This window comes from Amblyomma maculatum, chromosome 1, assembly GCF_055883805.1.
Source record: "Amblyomma maculatum isolate TAMU_Amacu chromosome 1, ASM5588380v1, whole genome shotgun sequence".
Taxonomy (NCBI): Eukaryota; Metazoa; Arthropoda; class Arachnida; order Ixodida; family Ixodidae; genus Amblyomma; species Amblyomma maculatum.
Window position 1 is genome coordinate 84,127,766 of NC_139344.1, and position 13,401 is coordinate 84,141,166.

Here is a 13,401-nt window from a genome sequence, read left to right on the forward strand (position 1 = left end):
TCCAGTACAAACGTGTATATCACGAAACTATGGTTCGTTTGGTGGGCGTGCCGAGTGAACCAGTGGTCGTAGAGAGGTGCGGTTGAAAATCGAATGTACAACGGCCGCGCCATGGAGGAGAAAGGGAACCCAAGCTCAAGCTTCGACACGCGGCACCAGCGCTGCGACTCTTACCTGGCGGCGAGCCGTCGAGGCTACTGGGGAGAGAAAAAGAGCTCGACCGCCGCAGGCGTACGATTTTACAGAATTTACAGCTCGTATTTTACGGAAATCAATCCTAGATACTCAATTCCAGTACAAACGTGTATATCACGAAACTATGGTTCGTTTGGTGGGCGTGCCGAGTGAACCAGTGGTCGTAGAGAGGTGCGGTTGAAAATCGAATGTATAACGGCCGCGCCATGGAGGAGAAAGGGAACCCAAGCTCAAGCTTCGACACGCGGCACCAGCGCTGAGATTCTTACCTGGCGGCGAGCCGTCGAGGCTTCTGGGGAGAGAAAAAGAGCTCGACCGCCGCAGGCGTACGATTTTACAGAATTTACAGCTCGTATTTTACAGAAATCAATCCTAGATATTCAATTCCAGTACAAACGTGTATATCACGAAACTATGGTTCGTTTGGTGGGCGTGCCGTGTGAACCAGTGGTCGTATAGAGGTGGGGTTGAAAATCGAATGTACAACGGCCGCGCCATGGAGGAGAAAGGGAACCCAAGCTCAAGCTTCGACACGCGGCACCAGCGCTGCGACTCTTACCTGGCGGCGAGCCATCGAGGCTACTGGGGAGAGAAAAAGAGCTCGAACGCCACAGGGGTACGATTTTACAGAATTTACAGCTCGTATTTTACAGAAATCAATCCTAGATACTCAATTCCAGTACAAACGTGTATATCACGAAACTATGGTTCGTTTGGTGGGCGTGCCGAGTGAACCAGTGGTCGTAGAGAGGTGCGGTTGAAAATCGAATGTACAACGGCCGCGCCATGGAGGAGAAAGGGAACCCAAGCTCAAGCTTCGACACGCGGCACCAGCGCTGCGACTCTTACCTGGCGGCGAGCCGTCGAGGCTACTGGGAAGAGAAAAAGAGCTCGACCGCCGCAGGCGTACGATTTTACAGAGTTTACAGCTCGTATTTTACACAATTTAATCCTAGATACTCACTTCCGGTACCACGTGTACATCACGGAAATATGGTTCGTTTAGTGGGCGTGCCGTATGAACCAGAGGTCGTAGAAAGGTGCGGTTGAAAAGCAAACGTACAACGGCCGCGCCATGGAGGAGAAAGGGAACCCAGCTCAAGCTTCGACACGCGGCACCAGCGCTGCGACTCTTACCTGGCGGCGAGCCGTCGAGGCTTCTGTTGAGAGAAAAAGAGCTCAACCGCCGCAGGCGTACGATTTTACAGAATTTACAGCTCGTATTTTACAGAAATCAATCCTAGATAGTCAATTCCAGTACAAACGTGTATATCACGAAACTATGGTTCGTTTGGTGGGCGTACCGAGTGAACCAGCGGTCGCAGAGAGGTGCGGTTGAAAATCGAATGTACAACGGCCGCGCCATGGAGGAGAAAGGGAACCCAAGCTCAAGCTTCGACACGCGGCACCAGCGCTGCGACTCTTACCTGGCGGCGAGCCATCGAGGCTACTGGGGAGAGAAAAAGAGCTCGAACGCCACAGGCGAACGATTTTACAGAATTTACAGCTCGTATTTTACAGAAATCAATCCTAGATACTCAATTCCAGTACAAACGTGTATATCACGAAACTATGGTTCGTTTGGTGGGCGTGCCGAGTGAACCAGTGGTCGTAGAGAGGTGCGGTTGAAAATCGAATGTACAACGGCCGCGCCATGGAGGAGAAAGGGAACCCAAGCTCAAGCTTCGACACGCGGCACCAGCGCTGCGACTCTTACCTGGCGGCGAGCCGTCGAGGCTACTGGGGAGAGAAAAAGAGCTCGACTGCCGCAGGCGTACGATTTTACAGAATTTACAGCTCGTATTTTACAGAAATCAATCCTACACTCTAAAAAAAGAGTGTAAAAGGAGGGTAACTTCGGGATTTATGCTATCTGAAACCGCATGGCTTAAATATACCCTGCGCAATCACCCGCACGGAAGACGTTAGTCTCTCTCGCATGACTTTACACCATTTCGTCCCTGCAGCTCAAGCAAAAAAAAGTTTGCCGCTTGTTTCTTCTTTTTTTTTTTATGATGGTAACCGGTTTCAAGCTGGGTGCGGCTGTGTTCCTACTTCCCGTCCGATGTCCTTTCAAGAGCTACCACAAAAGGACCCCTCGTTTTTCCCCGGAGGAGGTGGGGAATCGTCGAAAGTTGGGAGCATCTTATCTTCTTACAAAAAGCGGTGCCTCCCCCCTTCACCCCCCCCCCCCACACACCCGTCCCGTCTTTTGACTCCTACGCGAGCTTGACCGTGGAGAGAGCAAGGCCGAACTCAGAACAAGGGCGGACAGACAAGTGTGTACGCTGCAAAACAGGTAGAAAGGGGAGGTGAGGGGGGAGTGGTGGTGAGACGAGAAGCGAAGCAGTTGCTTTTTAGTTTTGTTGCTTTTATTCTCAACGCAGCGTCACGTGTTCGTAGTTAGTTGCTTGAGCCTGCCTGCGTTCCCTGCGACTCTGCTAGTCCGAGAAGACGACGACGGCGATTGCCGCACGAGTCAGCGTTCGTGCTCTTTGTCGTTGGTACTCATCTGTGTTTTTAGAAAAGTTCGGTTGCTCTCAGCGATTATTTCATCGAGTGCGCTCATCGATGCCTCACTATGAAACGACTTCGTGAAAGTGTGAACTTCGGAATGAAACGGCGGATGGCTGGTCGTCGCGGTGGTGGCGTTCCAACGGATCCTTGGCGCCAAATTTCAGCCGCGCATGTAAGTGACGTTTTACATTTCGTTTTACGTGTTTTTCTCTGCTATTTAACTTGGCCTGAACATGTTTTGTTATTGCTTACGTCCGCGACGCTGCTTGTTTGTCTGTGAAACGGCCTCTGAGCACGACGTCTTGGATCCCAACCTGAGCATACCACTCCCTCAGTTCAGACTGGAGGAGCGGCGCATCCCAAAATTTTTAGATGGTCACGACCTTTTTGCGGGATGTTAATGGTGCATTTTTAGTCGTCTACGACGCTCACAAGCATATCCCGCGGTAGAAAGTATGCGTCGACGAGCGCTAATGCAGTCCCGGTGATACGCATTGACGTGTTTGCATGCCGCATTATTTTTGCTCGCTGCCTACAATCGATTTTGATCGTCTGTTGTTGCTGCTTTACGGGAACGTTGCCATAAATGCGGGAGAGCATGCAGGGTGATGGGTTAAGTTTACGGTTCTTTTGCCAGCAACTTGTACGTTCGAAGGCAGCGCGCTTGATATCCTAAAGTCACGCTTTCAGAACGCCGATTTAACCCCGCAGTTTTGAGCTGATGGCGTCGAGACCAGAGGTGGGACCGAGCCGATTCGTGTACATGTATACTGTCGCAGTGACGCAATGTGCAGGAAAGACATTTCTCACGCTTTTTTTTTTTTCGCTGCAGGCTCAAGTCCTTCGTCTCGTCTGCGCAAGAACGTAGACTGTCGTTTCTTCAAAGAATTTGAAACTGGTCTCTGCTATCCGTGCTGGTAAGTCCAAAGCATTGTTTCCGTCCAGAAAGGGGCGTTTAAATTGACACGCGCACTTTTGTGGCACATATTGCTGATCACTGACATCTGCCTCAATGTATACTGCTTGGGATTCTCGTCGGAGAATATTTATGTCGCGTGCCATGTGTGTGTCTCCTTGCGTGTTGCCATTTTCGCTCATGCCGTGCAATATGGTGCACGCCCAGACAGTGACTTATCAATTGAGTTTCATTGTGTTTGAGGGCGTGTGCGAGTAAATGGTGTTATTTAACTTGCTGATCACTTATGTTAAAAACTGATAATAAATATTGGACTCGATCAAATCACTTAACAAGTGAAAAATCTGGGTTAGCTGGTGATCAGATGTCTTCAGCATTGAAGCAAACCATGTGTCACCCCTTCTCTGCTTTAAGACTGACTTTCTTTTTGTAATCGGTACATAAAAAGACCAGCGCAAAAAAAAAAATAATAATTACGGGGACAAAGGAACAAAAAATGACAGGACGGGCACTGAAATACGTTTTGTGTTCCTTTGTACCTGTTTTCTTTTTTTTCGCTGGTCTTTTAGGGTGTAAGTATGAACCAACTGGCCCAAACAGCTATTTTAATTAAATGTGCTAATTTTCGTTAGCGAGCTAAGGAAAATTTTTATATCACTAATATTTTTCATTTGGGGATTTGCTATAGTTTCTACTCAGCTATTTCCATTCTGAACTTTTCAGCCTCCTGACCCATAGAAAGGAGGCTATGCCTGACCAATAACAACACACTCTTTTCCTTCTGTAGTTTCTGTTGTCAGACATTGTGTTATACTCATTACTACAATTCACTGGTACTGAGACATTCCCTCATTGAAGTTAATGTGTACTGTCATTGTGCTAGCAGTTTGTCATAAATCTGCTATTCTAGTTTATTTAAGCAGTTATTTCGACTGTAAAGAGGTGGCAGATATTGTTACAGATATATCTAGGAACAGGAGTTGTAGCTTTTAAGCTCATTGTCAAAATATTTGAGTCATTGTTGTGGCATGTGTGGTGCCATTATTTTTTGTACTATAGTTATGTATGTACTAGTTACAAGTATCATGCTAATGTTATGAATGATACCTTTGCTGCAGCGTACCTGCCAGTAGGAGGAATACGGTGTAGAAGTGCTGTTACTCCTGCTTCTAAAGATCAACCTGCTTTCTTCAGCGCTGGACGACTACTTACGGCAAGATTTGTGTGGTATGTATTTTTCGACATAGCTGTGGCATTGTGGTCTGTTCATTGTTGCTTTATGTCTATCAAAGAGCATATTTTTCGATGCTGAGGAGCAATAGCCCTGGCATTACATTGATTTTGGAACCATTCAGTGCTATTGAGCAAGTTAGCAAGGGAGGAATTTTTTCAGTATGTAATCGATCTGAACATGTTGACTTCTTTTTATTGAGTGAGCTGTTAATGTATGCCTCTTTTCTTTTTTTCTTCAAAACCTAATATTTAAATTGTTTGCACTTGGTTCTCAGCAGTAAGGTTATGTTCTCTGATGGGTGTAATTTTCAACAACTCACATGCTCTTATGTTGCTAGGTATGCCCACAATAGAATGAAACTAAAAATGAAGTACTGCAGGTGATATGTAATGGACGGTATTTTAGCACTTTCAGCTTTATTGTTTCTTTTGTGTTCTTTATATTGTTTTGTGCCATTTGTACTCAGCGTATTTTCCTTGTGTTCCACCACTACCATTTAACAAATATATATATATATGCCCCCACCCCTTATGTCATGTCTATGGGCCTATAAAGGGAGAATGAATGAAATGAAATTTGCAGTACAATTAGAACTGGATTGTGCAGCACAGTGGACATGTCTGTGGTAGAGGATAATGGTTGAATGGCTAATCAACCAAAATTGACTTAACTTTTGCATTTTAATTTTAGGGGACAGTATTATATACCAGAAATGAGGGTCCCCAATATTATAGGTGAGCCCAGTTCTTAAATTTTCTGAAAGAGCAATGTAGTTCAAAATACTGAACAAGGAAAGGCGTATTTGAAAACTATTGTCTTGCTTTCCCACATTGCATGTAAAAAATGTTGCTGCACTTGGTATTGTTGCCAGAATCATGTTAGCTTCTTCTGCATCATCAAAAACACAAAATATATCTATATTATCTGAATAAGAAATGTCAGCAACACCCTTTTTTAGTTATGTAATGTGGAAAAACCAACTTACAAAGCTTTTAAAGGAATATTTTTGATGCTCATTATGTTAGACCACATAGATGATTAGGAGGGTTTTAGGCCTAGGCTCACTCATTAATAGCCTTCAATTTTGCAGTTTTCATATTGCCTCTTATAAACAAAAAGAATAGATAATTAAGTCTAATCCTGAAGCTGTACCAGGTACCCAAAGTCCACATTGCTGCACAACCCACCGGCAGAGACTGCACGGGTGTCTCTTCATAGTTTATGATTTGCAATCTGTAAAGGTAAAGAACATAATCTTCGAGAAATTTGTTGTAAACACTTTTTAATAATCATTCTTGTATAATATTGGTCAGCATTTACAATTTCATTAGTTAGGCATCTAAAGAGATAAGCAGTTGACAGTTCTGGCAAATTGCAGTTTATGAGAAGTTTTATTCCTGCTGCATGTGCTGCGAGCATTACATGAAACAGCAATACATAGAATCTCAAGCTTTGTGGTTTGTTCAAGGAATTATAGGGGAATTGAAGTGTATTGTTTTTTGCCTCCTGAGCAAGATAATGTAGTTTTGAAGTGAAACGGCAGTCTCGAGAAGTTTTTGGCATCGGCATAAACTGATGTGTGGTGTGAAACTAGCAATGAACTTATGTAAAAGTTGCATTTTATTGTCATGCTTTACATAATTCTGCATCTGTGACATCACTGCAGTAATGCACATGTGCAGAAGGTGCTTTGGATGTGCCTTGCTATTATTGCTCTTTTAGCATGAAATGTTCCATCTTTCAGAAGTGGTATCCCACATTTTATAAGGCATAGCCTCTGTGGTATATTCATGCCTTTTTCCAGGAATGTAAACTGCACTAAAGGCAGAAACATTAGAATGGCCTTAGACATACCCCTGCAAGAGCAAGCTCTGCAGGAACAAGCTTCATTCGTTATATTCATGAGAAATGACAACGAATGCAAGAACAAAAGAACCTCCCCCCATCCCTCCTCCCCCACCCCCCCCCAAAAAAAAAAAAAAGAAGAAGAAGAGATTTGCAGTTGTCACTTGTGATGGATGATCAGATGACTAAAGACAGTGTAGTCTCAGGAAAACATTAACACTATAGGCAACATAAGATAATGTCATGAAGGACCAGAGACAGTGTTTTCTAGGAGGGTGAGACCATAGTGACTAGAAACAAGACCACTGGTATGGTCAGGTGTGAAAGCAAACTATAATGTTTGGGTGTTGGAGTGGAAACCAGCAAACAACAAAGGTGAAAGTGAAGGTGATAAAACAATGTTTAACATAAAAAGCTAATGATAAAAAAAAGGAGAACTGCACATATGAACGAGTAGAGGGAGGGGTTTTTTAAATCACATCTTTTGCCTTTATTAGGCTAGCTTCTATTTTATCAATATGTTTTCATTCATATTTCTTTAAATAACCCTCTGGGTAGTCCAACATCAGTGATGCCTATGGCTTGACCCTGCTCCTAACAAGAATATGTCTCATTGTATATTGTGTCTTATTGAGCATATTGTCAATTTTTTCTGAGATTCCAATGTGCTAGTTGTCTATGTGTGTGTTAGTGGCACAGGTAAAGCTCAGATTTGGAGAATTTTCATTGATCTATATATTGTGTGATTTCACAATTCTCATTATATAAACACTTGGAAGCCTGTACTGGTGCACTATTTCCATCTGTCTTCCTTTTTACTTGCCCTTTGTGCAGTGTTATTTTTATATGTGAATTAATTACTCCATAAGCATGTTTTGTGAGACTTTCTTCGTGAGTAACTGATTACAAGTTCTCTTTTCTATGCAGGTCAAATACGTGGTACATCCCTGCCCTGACTGTGCGGAGAAGATTATCCAGTCCCTTGCTGCAACTTCGGTGTATAATGAGGTAAAATAAACACCATGGTATGTTATCTTAACCGATTGTTCTGTAAATTCTTTTTGTTCACTCTGCAACATAACTTACGGCTTGAATACAACATGACACAGCCTACCTCACCTGAAACATTGCTCACTGTCACACTCCAGACGACACAAAGATATTGCAATGTTTCAACATAATCTTTCCTTCCAGAAAATCTTGAAATGTATTGGTTAGCTTTATTCCTGCTTCCAGTGACCAAGTTTACGATGCAGATTGGTAATAGTACTCTTGTGTGGACAGCATATATATACCACAAGATGATGCTTAGATACCCTATGTAATATGGCATTACTTTAAACTGCTTGGAGGGCAACGTTATCCTTCTCCTGGTGGTATAAGCTTGCACCATAAAGGTGCAAAACTTTGCGCTCTTTGTCGTAATATAAATTTATACTCTAAAATGGTAACTTTGCACCTGTACATACAGGATAAGCTTACGTTGTCAAGGTGCAAACTTGCACCTTTGATGCAAGGGTATGCTTATGCCATCGACAGACTAAAACATAGGCCTTTATGAAAGGTGCAACGTTATGCCTAGGTAGAATACAGTTACACTGCTTGTGAAGGTGCAAGTTTATGCTACCAGAAGCGTAATGTTACACTACATGCAATGGTATAAATACTTAGTCTTCCAAGACACAGCGTAACCTTACCCCAAAAAGGTGTTAGCTCAGCGACAAGCAGTTTACCCCCCAAAAAGACTAAGATCACACCTTTTTTTTTTAGTGTAGATACTCACTTCCGGTACCACGTGTACATCACGGAAATATGGTTCGTGTAGTGGGCGTGCCGTATGAACCAGTGGTCGTAGAAAGGTGCGGTTGAAAAGCGAACGTACAACGGCCGCGCCATGGAGGAGAAAGGGAACCCAGCTCAAGCTTCGACACGCGGCACCAGCGCTGCGACTCTTACCTGGCGGCGAGCCATCGAGGCTACTGGGGAGAGAAAAAGAGCTCGAACGCCACAGGCGTACGATTTTACAGAATTTACAGCTGGTATTTTACAGAAATCAATCCTAGATACTCAATTCCAGTACAAACGTGTATATCACGAAACTATGGTTCGTTTGGTGGGCGTGCCAAGTGAACCAGTGGTCGTAGAGAGGTGCGGTTGAAAATCGAATGTACAACGGCCGCGCCATGGAGGAGAAAGGGAACCCAAGCTCAAGCTTCGACACGCGGCACCAGCGCTGCGACTCTTACCTGGCGGCGAGCCATCGAGGCTACTGGGGAGAGAAAAAGAGCTCGAACGCCACAGGCGTACGATTTTACAGAATTTACAACTCGTATTTTACAGAAATCAATCCTAGATACTCAATTCCAGTACAAACGTGTATATCACGAAACTATGGTTCGTTTGGTGGGCGTGCCGAGTGAACCAGTGGTCGTAGAGAGGTGCGGTTGAAAATCGAATGTACAACGGCCACGCCATGGAGGAGAAAGAAACCCAAGCTCAAGCTTCGACACGCGGCACCAGCGCTGCGACTCTTACCTGGCGGCGAGCCGTCGAGGCTACTGGGGAGAGAAAAAGAGCTCGCACGCCACAGGCGTACGATTTTACAGAGTTTACAGCTCGTATTTTACAGAAATCAATCCTAGATACTCAATTCCAGTACAAACGTGTATATCACGAAACTATGGTTCGTTTGGTGGGCGTGCCGAGTAAACTAGTGGTCGTAGAGAGGTGCGGTTGAAAATCGAATGTACAACGGCCGCGCCATGGAGGAGAAAGGGAACCCAAGCTCAAGCTTCGACACGCGGCACCAGCGCTGCGACTCTTACCTGGCGGCGAGCCGTCGAGGCTACTGGGGAGAGAAAAAGAGCTCAACTGCCGCAGGCGTACGATTTTACAGAATTTACAGCTCGTATTTTACAGAAATCAATCCTAGATACTCAATTCCAGTACAAACGTGTATATCACGAAACTATGGTTCGTTTGGTGGGCGTGCCGAGTGAACCAGTGGTCGTAGAGAGGTGCGGTTGAAAATCGAATGTACAACGGCCGCGCCATGGAGCAGAAAGGGAACCCAAGCTCAAGCTTCGACACGCGGCACCAGCGCTGCGACTCTTACCTGGCGGCGAGCCGTCGAGGCTACTGGGGAGAGAAAAAGAGCTCGAACGCCACAGGCGTACGATTTTACAGAGTTTACAGCTCGTATTTTACAGAAATCAATCCTAGATACTCAATTCCAGTACAAACGTGTATATCATGAAACTATGGTTCGTTTGGTGGGCGTGCCGAGTAAACTAGTGGTCGTAGAGAGGTGCGGTTGAAAATCAAATGTACAACGGCCGCGCCATGGAGGAGAAAGGGAACCCAAGCTCAAGCTTCGACACGCGGCACCAGCGCTGCGACTCTTACCTGGCGGCGAGCCGTCGAGGCTACTGGGGAGAGAAAAAGAGCTCGACTGCCGCAGGCGTACGATTTTACAGAATTTACAGCTCGTATTTTACAGAAATCAATCCTAGATACTCAATTCCAGTACAAACGTGTATATCACGAAACTATGGTTCGTTTGGTGGGCGTGCCGAGTGAACCAGTGGTCGTATAGAGGTGCGGTTGAAAATCGAATGTACAACGGCCGCGCCATGGAGGAGAAAGGGAACCCAAGCTCAAACTTCGACGTGCGGCACCAGCTCTGCGACTCTTGCCTGGCGGCGAGCCTTCGAGGCTACTGGGGAGAGAAAAAGAGCTCGACCGCCGCAGGCGTACGATTTTACAGCATTTACAGCTCGTATTTTACAGAAATCAATCCTAGATACTCAATTCCAGTACAAACGTGTATATCACGAAACTATGGTTCGTTTGGTGGGCGGGCCGAGTGAACCAGTGGTCGTAGAGAGGTGCGGTTGAAAATCGAATGTACAACGGCCGCGCCATGGAGGAGAAAGGGAACCCAAGCTCAAGCTTCGACACGCGGCACCAGCGCTGCGACTCTTACCTGGCGGCGAGCCGTCGAGGCTTCTGGGGAGAGAAAAAGAGCACGACCGCCGCAGGCGTACGATTTTACAGAATTTACAGCTCGTATTTTACAGAAATCAATCCTAGATATTCAATTCCAGTACAAACGTGTATATCACGAAACTATGGTTCGTTTGGTGGGCGTGCCGTGTGAACCAGTGGTCGTATAGAGGTGCGGTTGAAAATCGAATGTACAACGGCCGCGCCATGGAGGAGAAAGGGAACCCAAGCTCAAGCTTCGACACGCGGCACCAGCGCTGCGACTCTTACCTGGCGGCGAGCCGTCGAGGCTACTGGGAAGAGAAAAAGAGCTCGACCGCCGCAGGCGTACGATTTTACAGAGTTTACAGCTCGTATTTTACAGAATTTAATCCTGGATACTCACTTCCGGTACCATGTGTACATCACGGAAATATGGTTCGTTTAGTGGGCGTGCCGTATGAACCAGTGGTCGTAGAAAGGTGCGGTTGAAAAGCAAACGTACAACGGCCGCGCCATGGAGGAGAAAGGGAACCCAGCTCAAGCTTCGACACGCGGCACCAGCGCTGCGACTCTTACCTGGCGGCGAGCCGTCGAGGCTTCTGGGGAGAGAAAAAGAGCTCAACCGCCGCAGGCGTACGATTTTACAGAATTTACAGCTCGTATTTTACAGAAATCAATCCTAGATAGTCAATTCCAGTACAAACATGTATATCACGAAACTATGGTTCGTTTGGTGGGCGTGCCGAGTGAACCAGTGGTCGTAGAGAGGTGCGGTTGAAAATCGAATGTACAACGGCCGCGCCATGGAGGAGAAAGGGAACCCAAGCTCAAGCTTCGACACGCGGCACCAGCGCTGCGACTCTTACCTGGCGGCGAGCCATCGAGGCTACTGGGGAGAGAAAAAGAGCTCGAACGCCACAGGCGTACGATTTTACAGAATTTACAGCTCGTATTTTACAGAAATCAATCCTAGATACTCAATTCCAGTACAAACGTGTATATCACGAAACTATGGTTCGTTTGGTGGGCGTGCCGAGTGAACCAGTGGTCGTAGAGAGGTGCGGTTGAAAATCGAATGTACAACGGCCGCGCCATGGAGGAGAAAGGGAACCCAGCTCAAGCTTCGACACGCGGCACCAGCGCTGCGACTCTTACCTGGCGGCGAGCCGTCGAGGCTTCTGGGGAGAGAAAAAGAGCTCAACCGCCGCAGGCGTACGATTTTACAGAATTTACAGCTCGTATTTTACAGAAATCAATCCTAGATATTCAATTCCAGTACAAACGTGTATATCACGAAACTATGGTTCGTTTGGTGGGCGTGCCGTGTGAACCAGTGGTCGTATAGAGGTGCGGTTGAAAATCGAATGTACAACGGCCGCTCCATGGAGGAGAAAGGGAACCCAAGCTCAAGCTTCGACACGCGGCACCAGCGCTGCGACTCTTACCTGGCGGCGAGCCGTCGAGGCTACTGGGAAGAGAAAAAAAGCTCGACCGCCGCAGGCGTACGATTTTACAGAGTTTACAGCTCGTATTTTACAGAATTTAATCCTAGATACTCACTTCCGGTACCACGTGTACATCACGGAAATATGGTTCGTTTAGTGGGCGTGCCGTATGAACCAGTGGTCGTAGAAAGGTGCGGTTGAAAAGCAAACGTACAACGGCCGCGCCATGGAGGAGAAAGGGAACCCAAGCTCAAGCTTCGACACGCGGCACCAGCGCTGCGACTCTTACCTGGCGGCGAGCCATCGAGGCTACTGGGGAGAGAAAAAGAGCTCGAACGCCACAGGCGTACGATTTTACAGAATTTACAGCTCGTATTTTACAGAAATCAATCCTAGATACTCAATTCCAGTACAAACGTGTATATCACGAAACTATGGTTCGTTTGGTGGGCGTGCCGAGTGAACCAGTGGTCGTAGAGAGGTGCGGTTGAAAATCGAATGTACAACGGCCGCGCCATGGAGGAGAAAGGGAACCCAAGCTCAAGCTTCGACACGCGGCACCAGCGCTGCGACGCCGTCGAGGCTACTGGGGAGAGAAAAAGAGCTCGACTGCCGCAGGCGTACGATTTTACAGAGTTTACAGCTCGTATTTTACAGAATTTAATCCTAGATACTCACTTCCGGTACCACGTGTACATCACGGAAATATGGTTCGTTTAGTGGGCGTGCCGTATGAACCAGTGGTCGTAGAAAGGTGCGGTTGAAAAGCAAACGTACAACGGCCGCGCCATGGAGGAGAAAGGGAACCCAGCTCAAGCTTCGACACGCGGCACCAGCGCTGCGACTCTTGCCTGGCGGCGAGCCTTCGAGGCTACTGGGGAGAGAAAAAGAGCTCGACCGCCGCAGGCGTACGATTTTACAGCATTTACAGCTCGTATTTTACAGAAATCAATCCTAGATACTCAATTCCAGTACAAACGTGTATATCACGAAACTATGGTTCGTTTAGTGGGCGTGCCGAGTGAACCAGTGGTCGTAGAGAGGTGCGGTTGAAAATCGAATGTACAACGGCCGCGCCATGGAGGAGAAAGGGAACCCAAGCTCAAGCTTCGACACGCGGCACCAGCGCTGCGACTCTTACCTGGCGGCGAGCCGTCGAGGCTTCTGGGGAGAGAAAAAGAGCACGACCGCCGCAGGCGTACGATTTTACAGAATTTACAGCTCGTATTTTACAGAAATCAATCCTAGATATTCAATTCCAG

At 46.5% G+C, this 13,401-nt stretch overlaps 1 long non-coding RNA gene across 1 annotated transcript; it reads left to right on the top strand.

The window, feature by feature from the left end:
* The first annotated feature begins 2,610 nt into the window (after window positions 1–2,610).
* LOC146202989 (uncharacterized) lies at window positions 2,611–7,955 on the top strand. The gene is made up of 4 exons (XR_014703807.1): window positions 2,611–2,884; window positions 3,545–3,629; window positions 4,747–4,855; window positions 7,635–7,955. It is a non-coding gene; the product is annotated as an uncharacterized LOC146202989 (long non-coding RNA).
* The last annotated feature ends 5,446 nt before the right edge of the window (window positions 7,956–13,401 follow it).